The following is a 16,770-nucleotide window of genomic DNA, read 5'->3' as shown; positions in this document are numbered from 1 at the left end:
AAACTACAGAAGATGCATTGATGCAATGTTACATACCTGGAGTATGGTTTTATTCCATTCCCGTCAGATCTCATTGCTTCTTATAACATTTCCAAAGTGATAGCAAAGTGTGGAAATCTCATACTATTGGTGAAAGATTAATAATGCCTGCTGTATCAGAAGTGCTCACCACTGTGCTCAAAACGGATACCAGTATTTTAAGATCAATTCCACTGAATAATAACTCTGTAGCTCGACGTATGGACAAAATGAGTGAAGACATTGAGTATCAATTATGTACAGAGCTACAAAAAGCAGAATTTAGGATACAACTGGATGAGTCAACTGTGCGAGACAATGGGGCATTGCTAATGGCATATGCAAAGTTTATCAAATACGGAAAACTTTATGAAGAGATTCTCTTTTTAAAAAGTTAAAAACAAAAATCAATGGCGAATCAATCTACAACAAAAATGTACATTGAGGATAAAAGTATTCTGATTAGAAACATAATTTCATGTGCAACAGATGGAGCAGCATATATGACAAATCGCCATGCTGGTTTAGTGGCATTTATGAAAAAAGTTATTCCAAGTCTGTTTGCAATTCATTGTCAACATCTCGCAGCCAAAAACCTCAGCCAGCAACATTTTTGAAGCATGACTCTAGTAATATATATCTATCAACAAAATTAAAGCTCTTCCATTAAATAGCAGAATATTTATCTAGTTATGCATGATAACGATGAAGAGTGTCACGTGTCCAGCAACAATAAATATATAATTGAGTCAAGTTTTATAAACAAACATAAACAGTTATTAAACTCTGCTCAACAATAGCAAAAAGCATTCAAACGAATAACTTAACCGGAAGTTAACTGCTATACAACAACTCTGGAACAGTTCTTAAAGTGGTAAATTCGACCACAGTCTTAAAATGGTAACAACAGGGGTTTCCCATTATATACCTGCATGTCATCACGTAACCTCACACTGGTGGGACAATTACATCACCCCCACCATCACAAGACCATTAAATCATGCTCACTAGATACTCAATTAGGTCATGGTCATAAGACAGTCACAAGATACCCACGAGGTATGTAACAAGAGATTGAACGCTTGCTTCTTCACATTGAAGTGCGTTGGCTGTTGAAAGGCTGCTGCTTAAAACGTTTCTTTGATCTTTTTGACACCGTGGTTGGATTTTTGCTCAAAGTCAACAAGAGTTTAGGAAACAAGATTGAACTTTTACGTGGAGATGTGGCACACCCAGCCAATCTGTATGACAAAATGAACATCCTAAATTTGAAACTGTAGGGTGAGAATTTCAATTTAATCCAGGCAAAAAGTGCAGTGTCAACTTTTATCAGAAAATTAGAAATATATAAGTAAAACATTGGGAGAAGAATGTTCTCAGTGTTTCCCTGCACAGAAAGTATGGCACTCTCTTTCACAGGGGGTGAGTTGCAAGAGTACTGTTTACACCTGCAGTCACTGAAGCGGATTTTCAGAACCTATTCAAGGATTTGAACGATCTGGAAATTCTGGACTGGGGAATTAAACCATTTTTTTGCAAGGTGGAAGAACAGGAAGAGAGCTTGTAAGAAGTAATTAACAAAATTCAGATTGATGAAGGAGCAAAAATACTTTTCAAAAATGTTGGTTTTGTGGTATGTGGCTACACTGTCATACAAAGTTTCCCGGTCTTTGGAGAAGAGCCTAACTGCTCTTCATTGCATTTCCATCCTTCTACCTTCTTGAAAGAGGCTTCAGTGCAGTGAACTACATACTCACAAAAAAACAGAACCCACTTGGGCATTGTTACACATAGGGAATCAAGGCTTTTGCTGTCACAACTTGAATCACATATTTCAACTCTTGCTAAAAACCACATTGATACTGAAGCTGCTGTACCGTTTAAGCTAGGTTTAAAGTCAAATAAACATTTAAAGCAGAATAATTTTTCTCATATTAGCACAGCTTTTCTCAACCTTTTTGCCCTGGAGGAACCCTTGAAATAATTTTCGGGTCTCAGGGAATCCCTGCATAAAAATTATATCTACAGCTCACAGTATGTTAGTGTGATCAGTAAGTTGTAGATATAATAATCCAAAAATAATTGTCAATGCTCTTTTGAGTAGAGAATAAATTTTTAGCCAACCTTTCTTGAAAAAAACAGGTAGTTAAGCTTTCTTGAAATTAATCTTTTTCTTTCCCTTTCATAATTTTTTAAAACTCATAAGACAAACATTAAAAAAAATCTGTTAAGCAACTGGCTTAAACCAAAATGGGGTTTAATTTTCTTAAAGGTAGGTTCGGAAGATGTAATTTAAATAAAAATTGTAAACTGATTAATAGTTACAACATGAAAATTTACTGACAATGTTGTATAGTAAAGTTACTAAAAACCATAAGCCAAGGCAATATAAATAAAAATATAGCTTTAAGGCACAATTTTATACACGTCTTTGAAAAGCATTTTCTTACTCAGTGACATGATCAGGCTCAAATATAGGTTTAGCACTGAAGCAAAATGTTGGTTGCTTTCCTATGAGTAGCAGGATACTCTTCTTTCGCAGAAATCCGGAACTTGTCCAGGGACAGATCAGTGAATCTTCAGTGCATGATCAGTGCGTAGCACACTAAGTTCTTTCCCTTCTCTCAAAGTTAAGTCCTCAGGTTGAGCAGGTGATTCAGAAAAAGGATCCCTTTGCTAGTCATACACTTGTGTTGAAAGGGAGGAAAACTACTGTCAATTTTGTTCTGCAGTTCTTCCAGGTGGTTTGCAATAAGATTCGAGACTTTCTGATATCTTTCCTCAGTCTCAAGCCCAAGCAACAGTGGAACCATTTCAAAATTTCCTTTTGCAATATGATTTTCCCAAAGATTCAATTTCTTTTTAAATCCAAGAATCTTGTCACTTGTTTATATGACGAAAAACGTCTGCTAAGTAGGGTATTTCTGCAGCCATTCTTCACTTTAAAATCACTCAGCAAAATCTGGCCTATAATTTTCTTGAAAGTTCTCCTGCAATTCACTTTTCAGCTCAAAACACCCCGTTGAGAACTGACGTTGAGTCCTGACGAAGGGTCTCGGCCTGAAACGTCGACTGCGCCTCTTCCTATAGATGCTGCTTGGCCTGCTGCGTTCACCAGCAACTTTGATGTATGTTGCTTGAATTTCCAGCATCTGCAGAATTCCTGTTGTTTCCGTTGAGAACTCTTCCTTTGCTAAACTACCAGATTTCTGTATGTGGTAGGAGATTGGTGTGCTCATGTCCAGGTTTTCAGAGCTTTTTTAAACATTCATCCAGAACGTTTTTCATTTTATATCCAAGTTTTTTACATCAGCTCTTCTCTGCAAAGAAAGCAGTGTGTTGTGACAACGTCAGGATTTTCTTTTTTCACAGAGAAATGAAACCTCTCATGTAGCCAACCACTGACGGAGCACCATCAGTACAGATGCCAACACAGTTCCTCCAAGACAAACCTTTTGTTTCCAGATATGAAGACAAAACATTAAATATATCTTAGTCTTATTTGGGGCAGCTCTTTGCAACAGAAAATGTTTTCTTGAATTTCACTATCACTTACAAATGACATTCATTGGTGAAATTTGTTGACTCAACTTGGATGGAGAAGCTGATGTTTATCAGTTTATCACACGAAACCTCTTCTGTATCATGTGACGTCATCAATTTCATACTGTTTTGAGAGTGAAACCTTTTCAATTTCTCGTACTGCATCTTGTCCTAGCATTTTGCCCACTATAATTTTACATACTGGCATTATTAGGTTCTCACCAACAGTGTGACTTTTCCTTTTACGGGGACTAAGTTCTGCTACTAAATAACTTGCTTTCTGGTTCTTTTTACTGACTGACTTTATAAACAGAAGCTTTACTCTGTTTTGTGATTCCAATGGTCGTTTAAAATAATCATCACTTTACATGTCATATGGCTGTGATTTGTAGTTAAGTGCCTTTTCAATTTTGCTGGAGCCATTGCTGCATCATTAAGTTGTTTGCCAGACTAGGCATAAAGGAATAGGACAACTTGGATCATCAGTCCACGTAAAACTCATTGATAAGAAGCTTTCATTGTAAAGATGGATTTTTTTTTTGTGTGTCTGTTGTTGCACTAGTGCAGTGAAATGACTCAGAAGATTGCAATTCTTCATCATTAACCTTATCAGAATTGTCCATAGGCCTGGGCCTAGATTCCTCCTCCTCCTTCTCACACCTCTTCAAATACCGCCACACTGCATGGTCAGACATGTTTGCAAAACACGGGTTGCTAAAATATAAAGAACGGCAGACTAAATAATTTAACGAGAAAACTGCAAAAAATACGAAAACTTCACAATACAACTCACTTCTAACCTACACAATCCACCTTTTGCAATGTTTGCAACAATAGCAAATCAGCAGGCCAGCAGCTCAGTCCCGGCACGTAAAAAATCCTTCTTTAGAATGAAGATTTCCTTTCAATTTTCTACTACACTGGTCTAGTTTGTTCACTCTCATACATCAGCTGGTAGCGTGTAAGGGGAACTTGGAGGAAATAATTTGGGAGGGAGAGGCTAACATCACAGCCCAAGTTGGGCGAGTCCATCCAATGCTCAGAAAACACACCATGCTCCTTATCAGCCTAACGTACAATACAGGGCTCACCAATTATCCACGGCCTTCCCTAGCATCAAAAACTGAGAATGAACTTAACCAAATAAATACAGTTCTACTGTGCACAGCCATACTGGGCTAAGACACCTCCAACAAGATTGTTAACGGAGCTGCTTGGTCACTGCCCTCCACTACGAGTGCTAACATCGCACATTGTGCCAAGTTCAGGAAGTGATATTGTTTTAATCACGGTCTCTCATGGAACCCCGGTTGAGAAACTGTATGTGAGCCTATGTTGGACATATTTTTACACTACGGGGGCGCTGGAAAGTATACTGTGCCTGAGAGCGGCGTTGACAAGTATAAAGGTGCTTTAGGGGGTCATTGGGCTAAAAAAGGTTGGGGAACACTGGGTTAGGGTTAACTGGGATTGTCGGAGGTTGCTGAGCCTTGTGCCTCAAAGGGCCTATTCTGATTTGTATTGCTAAATAAATAAATACCACCCCACTGCATATGATCATGCTAGAGGGGGTGTAGGGAGATCTATAAAGGAGGTGGCTGAAGAATTATATTTCTGAGAGACTAATTAAGCTGCAGAACTTTCTTTAGAACAAAGACCGTGAAATACATAAAATGAAAGCAGGCTGAGTAACGGTGAAAAAGAAGGACATATTTCCCTTGTTAGAGAGATCAGGAATTAAACAAGGGAACATGCCTTTATGACTACCACTCAGTGGCTCTGACATCCACCATCACAAAGTGCTTTAAGAATCTGATCATGGCACATATCAAATCCAGCTTTCCAAACAACTTTGACCCACTGCAATTTGCCTACTCCAAGGTTGACACCATCTCCTTGGCCCTACACTCACGTCTGGGACATCTGGATAACAGAGACACCTAACAGAGACTCATATTTGTAGACTACAGCTCTGCTTCAACAACATTACTCCCAATAAACAAATTCTGAGGACACTGCACCAACCTTATGAATTAGAACCATAGAAAAACTACAGCACAGAAACAGGCCTTTTGGCCCTTCTTGGCTATGTCGAACTATTTTCTGCCTAGTCCCACTGACCTGCACACGGACCATATCCCTCCATACACCTCCCATCCATGTATCTGTCCAATTTATTCTTAAATGTTAAAAAAGAACCCACATTTACCACCTCGTCTGGCAGCTCATTCCATACTCCCACCACTCTCTGTGTGAGGAAGCCCCCACTAGTGTTCCTTTTAAACTTTTCCCCCTTCACCCTTCACCCATGTCCTCTGGTTTTTTTCTCCCCTTGCCTCAGTGGAAAAAGCCTGCTTGCATTCACTCTATCTATACCCATCATAATTTTATATACCTCTATCAAATTTCCCCTCATTCTTCTACGCTCCAGGGAATAAAGTCCTAACCTATTCAACCTTTCTCTGTAACTCAGTTTCTCAGGTCCCGGCAACATCCTTGTAAACCTTCTCTGCACTCTTTCAACCTTATTTATATCCTTCCTGTAATTTGGTGACCAAAACTGAAACACAATACTCCAGATTTGGCCTCACCAATGCCTTATACAACCTCATCATAACATTCCAACTCTGAAACTCAACACTTTGATTTATAAAGGCCAATGTACCAAAAGCTCTCTTTACGACCCTATCTAGCTGTGACGCCACTTTTAGGGAATTTTGTATCTGTATTCCCAGATCCCTCTGTTCTACTGCATTCCTCAGTGCCTTACCATTTACCTTGTATGTTCTACCTTGGTTTGTCCTTCCAAAGTGCAATACCTCACACTTGTCTGTATTAAACTCCATCTGCCATTTTTCAGCCCATTTTCCCAGCTGGTCCAAGTCCCTCTGCAGGCTCTGAAAACCTTCCTCACTGTCCACTACACCTCCAATCTGTATCATCAGCAAATCTGCTGATTCAATTTACCACATTATCATCCAGATCATTGATATAGACGACAAATAACAATGGACGCAGCACTGATCCCTGTGGCACACCACTAGTCACAGGCCTCCACTCTGAGAAGCAATTCTCTGCTACCACCCTTTGGCTTCCTCTATTGAGCCAATGTCTAATCCAATTCACCACCTCTCCTTATATACCTAGCGACTGAATTTTCCTAACTAAGCTCCCATGCGAGACCTTGTCAAAGGCCTTACTGAAGTCCATGTAGACAACATCCACTGCCTTTCCTTCATCCACTTTCCTGGTAACCTCCTCAAAAAAGTCCAACAGATTGGTCAAACATGACCTACCACGCACAAAGCCATGTTGACTCTCCCTAATAAGTCCCTGTCTATCCAGATGCTTGTAGATTCTGTCTCTTAGTACTCCCTCCAATAACTTACCCACTACCAACGTCAAACTTACCGGCCTATAATTTCCCGGATTACTTTTTGATCCTTTTTTGAACAACATAAGCTACTCTGCAATCCTCCGGCACCTCACCTGTAGACACTGACATTTTAAATATATCTGCCAGGGACCCTGCAATTTCAACAGCAGTCTCCTTCAAGGTCCGAGGGAATACCCTGTCGGGTCCTGGGGATTTATCCACTTTAATTTGCCTCAAGATAGCAAGCACCTCCTCTTTTTCAATCTGTACAGTTTCCACGATCTCACTACTTGTTTCCCTTAATTCCATAGACTTCAGGCCAATTTCCTTAGTAAATACAGACGCAAAAAAAAACATTTAAGATCTCCCCCATTTCTTTTGGTCTCGCACATAGTCAACCACTCTGATCTTCAAGAGGACCAATTTTATCCCTTACAATCCTTTTACTCTTAATATATCTGTAAAAGCTCTTTGGATTATCCTTCACTTTGACTGTCAAGGCAACCTTATGTCTTCTTTTAGCCCTCCTGATTTCTTTCTTAAGTATTTTCTTGCACTTTTTATATTCCTCAAGCACCCTATTTACTCCCTGTTTCCTATACATGTCATACAACTCCCTCTTCTTCTTTATCAGAGTTGCAATATCCCTTGAGAACCAAGGTTCCTTATTCCTATTTACTTTGCCTTTAATCCTGACAGGAACATACAAACTCTGCACTCTCAAAATTTCTCCTTTGAAGGCTTCCCACTTACCAATCACATCCTTGCCAGAGAACAACCTTTCCCAATCCACATTTTTTAGATCCTTTCTCATTTCTTCAAATTTGGCCTTCTTCTAGTTCAGAACCTCAACCCTAGGACCAGATCTATCGTTGTCCATGATCAAGTTGAAACTAATGGTGTTATGATCACTGGAACCAAAGGGCTCCCCTACACACACTTCCGTCACTTGTCCTAACTCGTTTCCTAACAGGAGATCCAATATTGCATCCCCTCTAGTTCGTATCTCTATATATTGATTTAGAAAACTTTTCTGAACACATTTTACAAACTCTAAACCATCTAGACCCCTAACAGTATTGGAGTCCCAATCAATATATGGAAAATTAAAATCCCCTACCACCACAACTTTATGTTTCCTGCAGTTGCCTGCTATATCTCTGTAGATTTGCTCCTCCAATTCTCACTGACTATTGGGTGGTCTATAATACAACCCCACTAATGTGGCCATACCTTTCCTGTTTCTCAGCTCCACCCATAAGGACTCAGTAGACAAGCCCTCTAATCTGTCCTGCCTGAGCACTGCTGTTTCCTCTGCCTCTATCACATCTGAAACATCGGAACCCTGGAATATTAAGCTGCCAGTCCTGCCCCTCCTGTAGCCAAGTTTCACCAATTGCTATAACATCATTCCTGACCAACAGGCCACAATTAGCAAAGATGGGGAACAATTCCACCACAATTGCTGTTAACATTGGTGTCTCACAAGGCTACATCCTCTGGCCTTAATATATTCCTTATACATTCATGGCTATGTGGCCGAATTCCACTCTAATTCCATTTATAAGTTTGTGGATGACACCACCCTAGTGCACTGATCTCAAACAATGAGCCAAAACACAGGAAGGAGGTAGAGAGTCTAGTGGCATGGAGTTAAGACAACCAACTTCCTCTCACTGTCAACAAAACAAAGGAATTGCTCATTGACTAGGAAGTGGGGTGGAACACATGCCCAGAATAATCAATGGTGCTGAGAAGGAGATGGATGAGAGCTTCCAATTCCAAGGTGTAAATATCACCAGCAATTTGTCCTGGTAGAGCCACATGGATGCTATGGACAAAAAAAAAATCACCAATGCCTCCAGCTTCTCAGAAGGCAAAGAATATTTAACATGTCCCTGATGTTTCTAATTTTTATAGATGCACTGTAGAAAGCATCCTATTTCTTTAAGACCACAAAAAAATGCAGAGTTCTGAACACAACCCAGCCCATCTTACAAACTAACTTCCCCTCCATCGACTGCCTAGATCTCCCACTGCATTGGGAAGGTAGCTAACATAATCAAAGATCTCTCCCACCCCAATCATTCTCTCTTCTCCACTCTATCAGGCAGAAGATACAAAGAGCTGAGACATGAACGAGCAGACTGAAGGACAGCTACTATGCCACTGTTAAAATACACAGCAGACCTCTCATACACTAAAAGAGGAATTTGTCTCCTGATTTACCTTGTCATGGCCCTGCACTTCAGTCGTCTATGTACACTACACTTTCTCTGTAACTTTAATGCTACATTTTGCATGTTTTTACTACCTCAAGGTAAATGTGTATGGAATAATCTGTCTGTGTGGCACGCAATCTAAGTTTTTCACTGCATCTTGGTGCATGTGACAATAATAAACCAGTAATAATAGCTAGATTTATGTTAATTAGTGGTTAGATTAAAAAGCTGAGGGAACAAAAATCACTAGCAAAGCTATTCCATTTTGGCTCAGATTGAACAGAGATAAATAGCTCCTATCTCTGCTGTAAATTCTTATGATCTATCGAATCAGAGGGAAAGGCATGGTAGCGTAGCAGTCAGGGAAATTCTATTTACAGCCCCAGTGACTTGGGTTCAATTCCTGCCCCTGTCTGTAAGGAGTTTGTATACTCTCTCGCTGACTGTGTTTTGTCTTCTCCAGGTAGTCTGGTTTCCTCCCACATTCCAAAGATGTATGGATTCGTAGGATAATTGGTTAAATGGGTGTAATTGGCGCAGCATGGGCTCATGGCCTGGAAGGGCCTGTTAGCATGTTGCATCTCTAAATAAATAAGTAAATAAGTGGATAGCTAGATAGATAGATAAATAGAAGCAATGGAGCCAGCAAGAAGATAATCATATTCATACCATAAAAAAATTTTTAAACATGAAATCTGTGTCACCAAAGTAAGAAGAATTTCAGGATTTAGATTCACATCCTACTGTGTGCTGTAATAATTTGTTACATCCATGTTGGTAAAAACCCTGTGGTGTGACTCCTGTGACCCATGGCAACAACTTCATGTTAGGTTAAGTTATGACAGGGATTAGCTGACAAAAATTGGTTAACTAATACATTCACAAATATACCATTGCTAGTTAGTTGAGGTAAAAAGGGTGGCAACAGATGTAAATCTGTATCGAGAGAAGGATTTGGCATACTATAGAGAGGAAATTAAGAATGTGGGGAGTTGGTTTTCCGACAGTTGTGAAATAAAAGGCCAGGAAGGGATCAGCCATAGAGCAGTGTCTAATATTTGCACTTAGGGACTGAGCTCATACGAAATAAAGCTAACATTAACAGCACCTTAAGGATCCAAAGATGAAAACAACTCCTTATTTTGTATAAATGTTTTGAAACCTCATCTCTGCAGTTTCAATAACCATTCTTTTACCAGCGGATATGACTTAAGATTAATGTGAGATATTTCTTTACAGTTCACAGTAAATATGACATGTGCGGAAAATGAACTTCGGAAATCTGTGTACTTCAAATGATTTACTTGGCAGAGTTATGCGAACTTTTAAACTTCCATCCCTATGACAGAGTAGTCACCATAGAGTAAGAGAATGCTCAGCAAATGTCACTGAACAACAATATATGCTAATGTAGATTTACAATACACTGGGATTATACACAACACCAGAGAATATTACACATCAAGCAGCAGAGAGAATTCAACAATTGAGAATTTCAGTATATAATACACACTTCAGGGTGTGCTGCGATAACTTGTACATCAATCAACAACTGAAAGCTCACCGCACGTAACTCAATAATTAATTAATTAAAGGAAATTATAGAAAAATATTTTCTCTTTACTTTGTGGTTTTTATAAATGACTTGGATGAGGAAGTGGAAGGGTGGGTTAGTAAATTTGCAGATGACATGAAGTTTGGCAATGTGGTGGATAGTGTAGAACAGTGATTCTCAACCGTTTTTTGGCCACGGACCCCATAGGAGCTCTTCTCAGGTTCCAGGGACCCCATTCAAACAGGGATACAACACGAACAGATAGACAGAAAATCATTGATTATTGAACACCAAGAAAACTTGAACATTCTGACATACTGGACAAAACTTTAAAAAAGACTATGAAATTAAACATTTATCAGGCCTAATGTGATCCTTGAGCTTGGTGTTTTTCTGCAAGTTTCATGATATCGGGCTCCAAATTAGACAATGACAGTAATAAACACTTTTCACAAACTACCTTAATGTATAATATATCCAAACACATATACTTTAAAGTTACTAGGCTAAAAAAGGCCTAGCAAGATACGTTGATCTTCGGAGAATGAAGTAAGGTGATAATGGATGCGAGAACCCTTGAATGAATACGTTGACCCGGTGCAGTCTGATTCGCGACTGACTCTGGAGTGAGGCTGTGTGGGAGGAGCTTAAGCAATGAATTTACCAGGTGCGCCAAATTCAAACTGTGTGTTGGAAAGATATTATAAATAGGAGGGAAACTATCCACTCCAATGAAGGTTGCTGCTTAGGTATTTCAACTGTTCAGTTACCAGGGCCCCCATAAACCCTTGGGGCTCCCCTTCTCAGAGTTTTCAGTCGGTGGCCCCCTTCAAATGTGCCAGGGCCCCTATATGGCCCCCGTTGAGAATGGCTGGTGTAGAAGGTTGTCATAAGTTATATTAGGACATTGATGTGATTCAGAGCTGAGTTGCTAAATAGCAGATGGAGTTCAATTTGGAAAAGTGTGAAGTAGTACACTTCAAGGCAATGCTATGGCAGCTTCTTAGCAATGGAGAAACAGGGGGATCTTGGGGTCCATGTCTATCAATCCCACACAGATGCCCTGCAATTTGATAATTTGATTGGGTGATTAAGAGGACATATGGTTTGTTGGCCTTCATTAGTCGGCCGGGGGAATCGAGATCTGGAGCTGCAAGGTAGCATTGCAGCTCAATAAAACTTTGGTTAGACCACGTTTGAAGTACTATGTTCAGCACTGGTTGCCTCATTTTAGGATGTGAAAGCTTTAGAGAAGATGCAGAGGAGATTTACTAGGATGCTGCCTGGATTAGAGAGCATGTCTCATGAGAAGAGGTTGAGCGAACGAAGGAGGATGAGTGGTGACTTACTAGAAGTGTATAAGATGAAAATAGGCATCCATTGAGTGGACAGCCTAGGTCTTTTTCCCAGAGCGGAAATGGTTAAAACAAGAGGGCATAATTTTACAATGATTGGAGGAAAGTATCAGGGAGACCTTAGGTTTCTTTACGCAGAGAGTGGTAATTGTACACTCTTTGCTGTACTGTTCTATGTTTGTTCTTTTGGGAGGAGATCAGATTTAGGATACATAAATCAGAAAAGTCTTATATCAAAGGTAGTTTAAAACAGATCAGTTAGAAATTGAAAGTCAAGAAACTCTCTGAAGATGCTGGATATCCAAAGCACGCACACAAAATGCTGGAGGAACTTAGCAGGTCAGGCAGCATCTATGGAAATGAATAAACAGTCAACATTTCGGGCCAGACCCTTCTTCAGGGCTGGAAAGGAAAGGGGAAGACACCAGAATAAAATGGTAGGGGATGCGTATGGAGGTTAGCTAGAAGGTGATAGGTGAAGCTAGGTGGATAGGAAGGAATCTGATAGAGGAGTGAATCATAGTAGAAAAAGTAGGAGGGGACCCAGGGGGAGGTGATACACAGGTGAGAAGAGATAAGAGCCAGAGAGGGGAATAGTGGGGAAACTGAAATTGATCGATTTTATTAGATAAAAATATTAAAGATTAAGGAACCAAGGAAATGAAATGGAGTAGGATATAGTTGTAATCTAACTGAGTGGTGAAACAGTCTTGAAGGACTTTTCCAAAAGGTTAGAACCCAAAGGATTGAATGGGAAATGACAAAATGGATCCAAAATAGACCGTAAGACAAAGGAGCAGAAGTCGGCCATTCGGCCCATCAAGTCTGCTCCGCCATTTTATCATGAGCTGATCCATTCTCCCATTTAGTCCCACTCCCCCGCCTTCTCACCATAACCTTTGATACCCTGGCTACTCAGATACCTATCAATCTCTTCCTTAAATACACCCAATGACTTGCCCTCCACTGCTGCCCATGGCAACAAATTCCATAGATTCACCACCCTCTGACTAAAAAAATTTCTTCGCATTTCTGTTCTGAATGGGCGCCTTTCAATCCTTAAGTCATGCCCTCTCGTACTAGACTCCCCCATCATGGGGAACAACTTTGCCACATCCACTCTGTCCATGCTTTTCAACATTCGAAATGTTTCTATGAGGTCTCCCCTCATTCTTCTAAACTCCAAGGAATACAGTCCAAGAGCAGACAAACTTTCCTCATATGTTAACCCTCTCATTCCCGGAATCATTCTAGTGAATCTTCTCTGTACCCTCTCCAACGTCAGCACATCCTTTCTTAAATAAGGAGACCAAAACTGCCCACAGTACTCCAAGTGAGGTCTCACCAGCGCCTTATAGAGCCTCAACATCACATCCTTGCTCCTATACTCTATTCCTCTAGAAATGAATGCCAACATTGCATTCGCCTTCTTCACTATTGACTCAACCTGGAGGTTAACCTTAAGGGTATCCTGTACAAGGGCTCCCAAGTCCCGTTGCATCTCAGAACTTTGAATTCTTTCTCCATTTAAATAATTGTCTGCCAGTTTATTTCTTCTGCCAAAGTGCATAACCATACACTTTCCAACATTGTATTTCATTTGCCACTTCTTTGCCCATTCTTCCAATCTATCCAAGTCTCTCTGCAGACTCTCCATTTCCTCAGCACTATTGGCCCATCCACCCATCTTCATATCGTCAGCAAACTTAGCCACAAAGCCATCTATTCCATAATCCAAATCGTTGATGAACAATATAAAAAGAAGCGGCCCCAACACGGACCCCTGTGGAACACCACTGGTAACCGGCAGCCAACCAGAATAGGATCCCTTTATTCCCACTCTCTGTTTCCTGCCAATCAGCCAACGCTCTATCCAGGTATGTAACTTTCCCGTAATTCCATGGGCTCTTACCTTGTTAAGTAGCCTCATGTGTGGCACCTTGTCAAAGGCCTTCCGAAAATCCAACTATACAACATCCACTGCATCTCCCTTGTCTAGCCTACTGGTAATTTCCTCAAAAAATTGTAATAGGTTTGTCAGGTAGGATTTTCCTTTAAGGAATCCATGCTGAGTTCTGCCTATCTTGTCATATGTCTCCAGGTACTCTGTAACCTCATCCTTGACAATCGACTCCAACAACTTCCCAACCACCGATGTCAAGCTAACAGGTCTATAATTTCCTTTTTGCTTCCTTGCCACCTTCTTAAATAGCAGAGTGACATTTGCAATTTTCCACTCCTCCGGAACCATGCCAGAATCTATCAACTTCTGAAAGATCATCACTAATGCCTTCGCAATCCCCACAGCTACTTCCTTCAGAACATGCGGGTGCATTCCATCTAGTCCAGGATATTTATCTACCTTTAGACTATTCAGCTTCCTGAGTACTTTCTCTGTCGTAACTGTGACTGTGCACACTTCTCTTCCCTGCCACACTTGAGTGTCTGGTGTACTGCTGATGTCTTCCTCAGTGAAGACTGATGCAAAATACTTGTTCAGTTCCTCTGCCATCTCCTAATCACCCATTACAATTTCTCCAGCATCATTTTCTATCGGTCCTATATCTACTCTCATCTGTCTTTTACTCTTTATATAATTGAAAAAGCTTTTAGTATCCTCTTTGATATTATTTGCTAGCTTCCTTTCATAGTTAATCTTTTCCCTCTTAATGGCTTTCTTAGTTTCCTTATGTAAGGTTTTAGAATCTTCCCAGTCCTCTGTCTTCCCACTAATTTTTGCTTCCTTGTATGCCCTCTCCTTTGCTTTAACTTTGGCTTTGACTTCTCTTGTCAACCACGGTTGCATCCTTTTTCCATTCAAAAATTTCTTCTTTTTTGGAATATACCTGTCTTGCACCTTCCTCACTTCTCACATAAAGTACAGCCACTACTGCTCTGCTGTCTTTTCCGCCAGTGTCCCTTTCCAGTCAACTTTGGCCAGTTCCTCTCTCATGCCACTATAATTTCCTTTACTCCACTGAAATACCGACACATCAGATTTCGGCTTCTCTTTTTCAAATTTCACAGTGAACTCAATCATGTTATGATCACTGCCTCCGAAGGGTTCCTTCACCTCAATCTCTCTAATCACCTCCGGTTCATTACACAATACCCAATCCAGTACAGCCAATCCCCTCGTGGGCTCAACAACAAGCTGTTCTAAAAAGCCATCTCGCAGACATTCTACAAATTCTCTCCCTTGAGATCCAGTGCCGACCTGATTTTCCCAATCCACTCGCATGTTAAAATCCCCCACAATTATCATAACACTGCCCTTCTGACAAGCCTTTTCTATTTCCTGTTGTAATTTGTAGTCCACATCACTGCAGCTGTTTGGAGGCCTATAAATAACTGCCATCAGGGTCCTTTTACCCCTGCTATTCCTTAGCTCAACCCATAAAGATTCTGCACCTTCTGATCCTATATCACCTCTTTCTAATGATTTAATATCATTTCCTACCAATAAAGCCACGCCTCCCCCTCTGCCTACCTTCCTGTCCTTCCGATACACCATGTATCCTTGGACGTTCAGCTCCCAGAGACATGCATCCTTTAGCCACGTCTCAGTGATGGCCACAATATCATACCTGCCAATCTGTAGCTGTATGACAAGATCATCCACCTTATTCCTTATGCTGCATGCATTTAACAAGCCATTAAGGACATCCTGAACGCTAAAAAGAGGGCATTTAGAGATGGAAATAGGGAGGAGCTGAGGGCAATACAGAGGGACCTGAAAGCCAGGATCAGGGAGGCTAAAGACAGGTACAGGAGGAAGCTTGAGTGGAAACTCCAGCAGAACAACATGAGAGAGGTCTGGAGTGGGATGAGGACCATCACTGGGTTCCGGCAAACTAGCAACAGAGGAGCTGAAGGCATTGCGGACAGGGCCAACGAACTTAACCTGTCCTTTAACAGATTTGACATTGTGGCCCTTACCCATCACCCACATGAGTCATCTGTTGTCGGCCCCCAACCAACACATATTCCACTCTCCCCTCCTCACAGTCCCCCACCCTGCTCTCATGACTATACCCTTTCCCCACACGAAACCACCACGATGGGCTTCACAGCTGAAATGTCTCAACTCAAGCAAGACTGCAGGACTAGATGGTGTCAGTACCACGGTGCTCAAAGCCTGTGCCCCTCAGCTATGTGGAGTACTTCGACATGTCTTCAACCTGATCCTGAGGCTCCGGAGGGTTCCTGTGCTGTGGAAGACGTCCTGCCTCGTCCCTGTGCCGAAGATGCCACGGCCTCAATGACTACAGACCGATGGCATTGACTCCCACATCATGAAGACACTGGAGAGACTTGTTCTGGAGCTACTCCGGCCTATGGTCAGGCCACACTTGGATCCCCTCCAGTTCGCCTGCCAGCCCCGACTAGGAGTTGAGGATGCCATCGTCTACCTGCTGAACCATGTCTACGCCCACCTGGACAAGCCAACGAGCACTGTGAGGGTCATGTTTTTTGGCTTCTCCAGTGCGTTCAACACCATCCGCCCTGCTCTGCTGGGGGAGAAGCTGACAGCAATGCAGATGGATGCTCTCCTGGTGTCATGGATTCTTGATTACCTGACTGGCAGACCACAGTACGTGTACCTGCAACACTGTGTGTCCGACAGAGTGATCAGCAGCACTGGGGCTCCACAGGGGACTGTCTTGTCTCCCTTTCTCTTCACCATTTACACCTCGGACT

General features: G+C 41.3%; 1 long non-coding RNA gene across 1 annotated transcript in view; it reads right to left on the bottom strand.

Moving 5' to 3' along the window:
• Positions 1-613: 613 nt before the first annotated feature.
• LOC134351715 (uncharacterized) overlaps positions 614-16,770 on the bottom strand; it is a 56,982-nt gene continuing 40,825 nt past the window's right edge. Inside the window, exon 3 of the long non-coding RNA XR_010019242.1 lies at positions 614-4,275. This is a non-coding gene — a long non-coding RNA (uncharacterized LOC134351715). The remainder of the gene's footprint in view (positions 4,276-16,770) is intronic.

Source organism: Mobula hypostoma, chromosome 1, assembly GCF_963921235.1.
Source record: "Mobula hypostoma chromosome 1, sMobHyp1.1, whole genome shotgun sequence".
NCBI classification, from domain to species: Eukaryota; Metazoa; Chordata; class Chondrichthyes; order Myliobatiformes; family Myliobatidae; genus Mobula; species Mobula hypostoma.
Note: the sequence above shows the minus strand (reverse complement) of the source record. Positions and strands in the feature narration are given on the sequence as shown.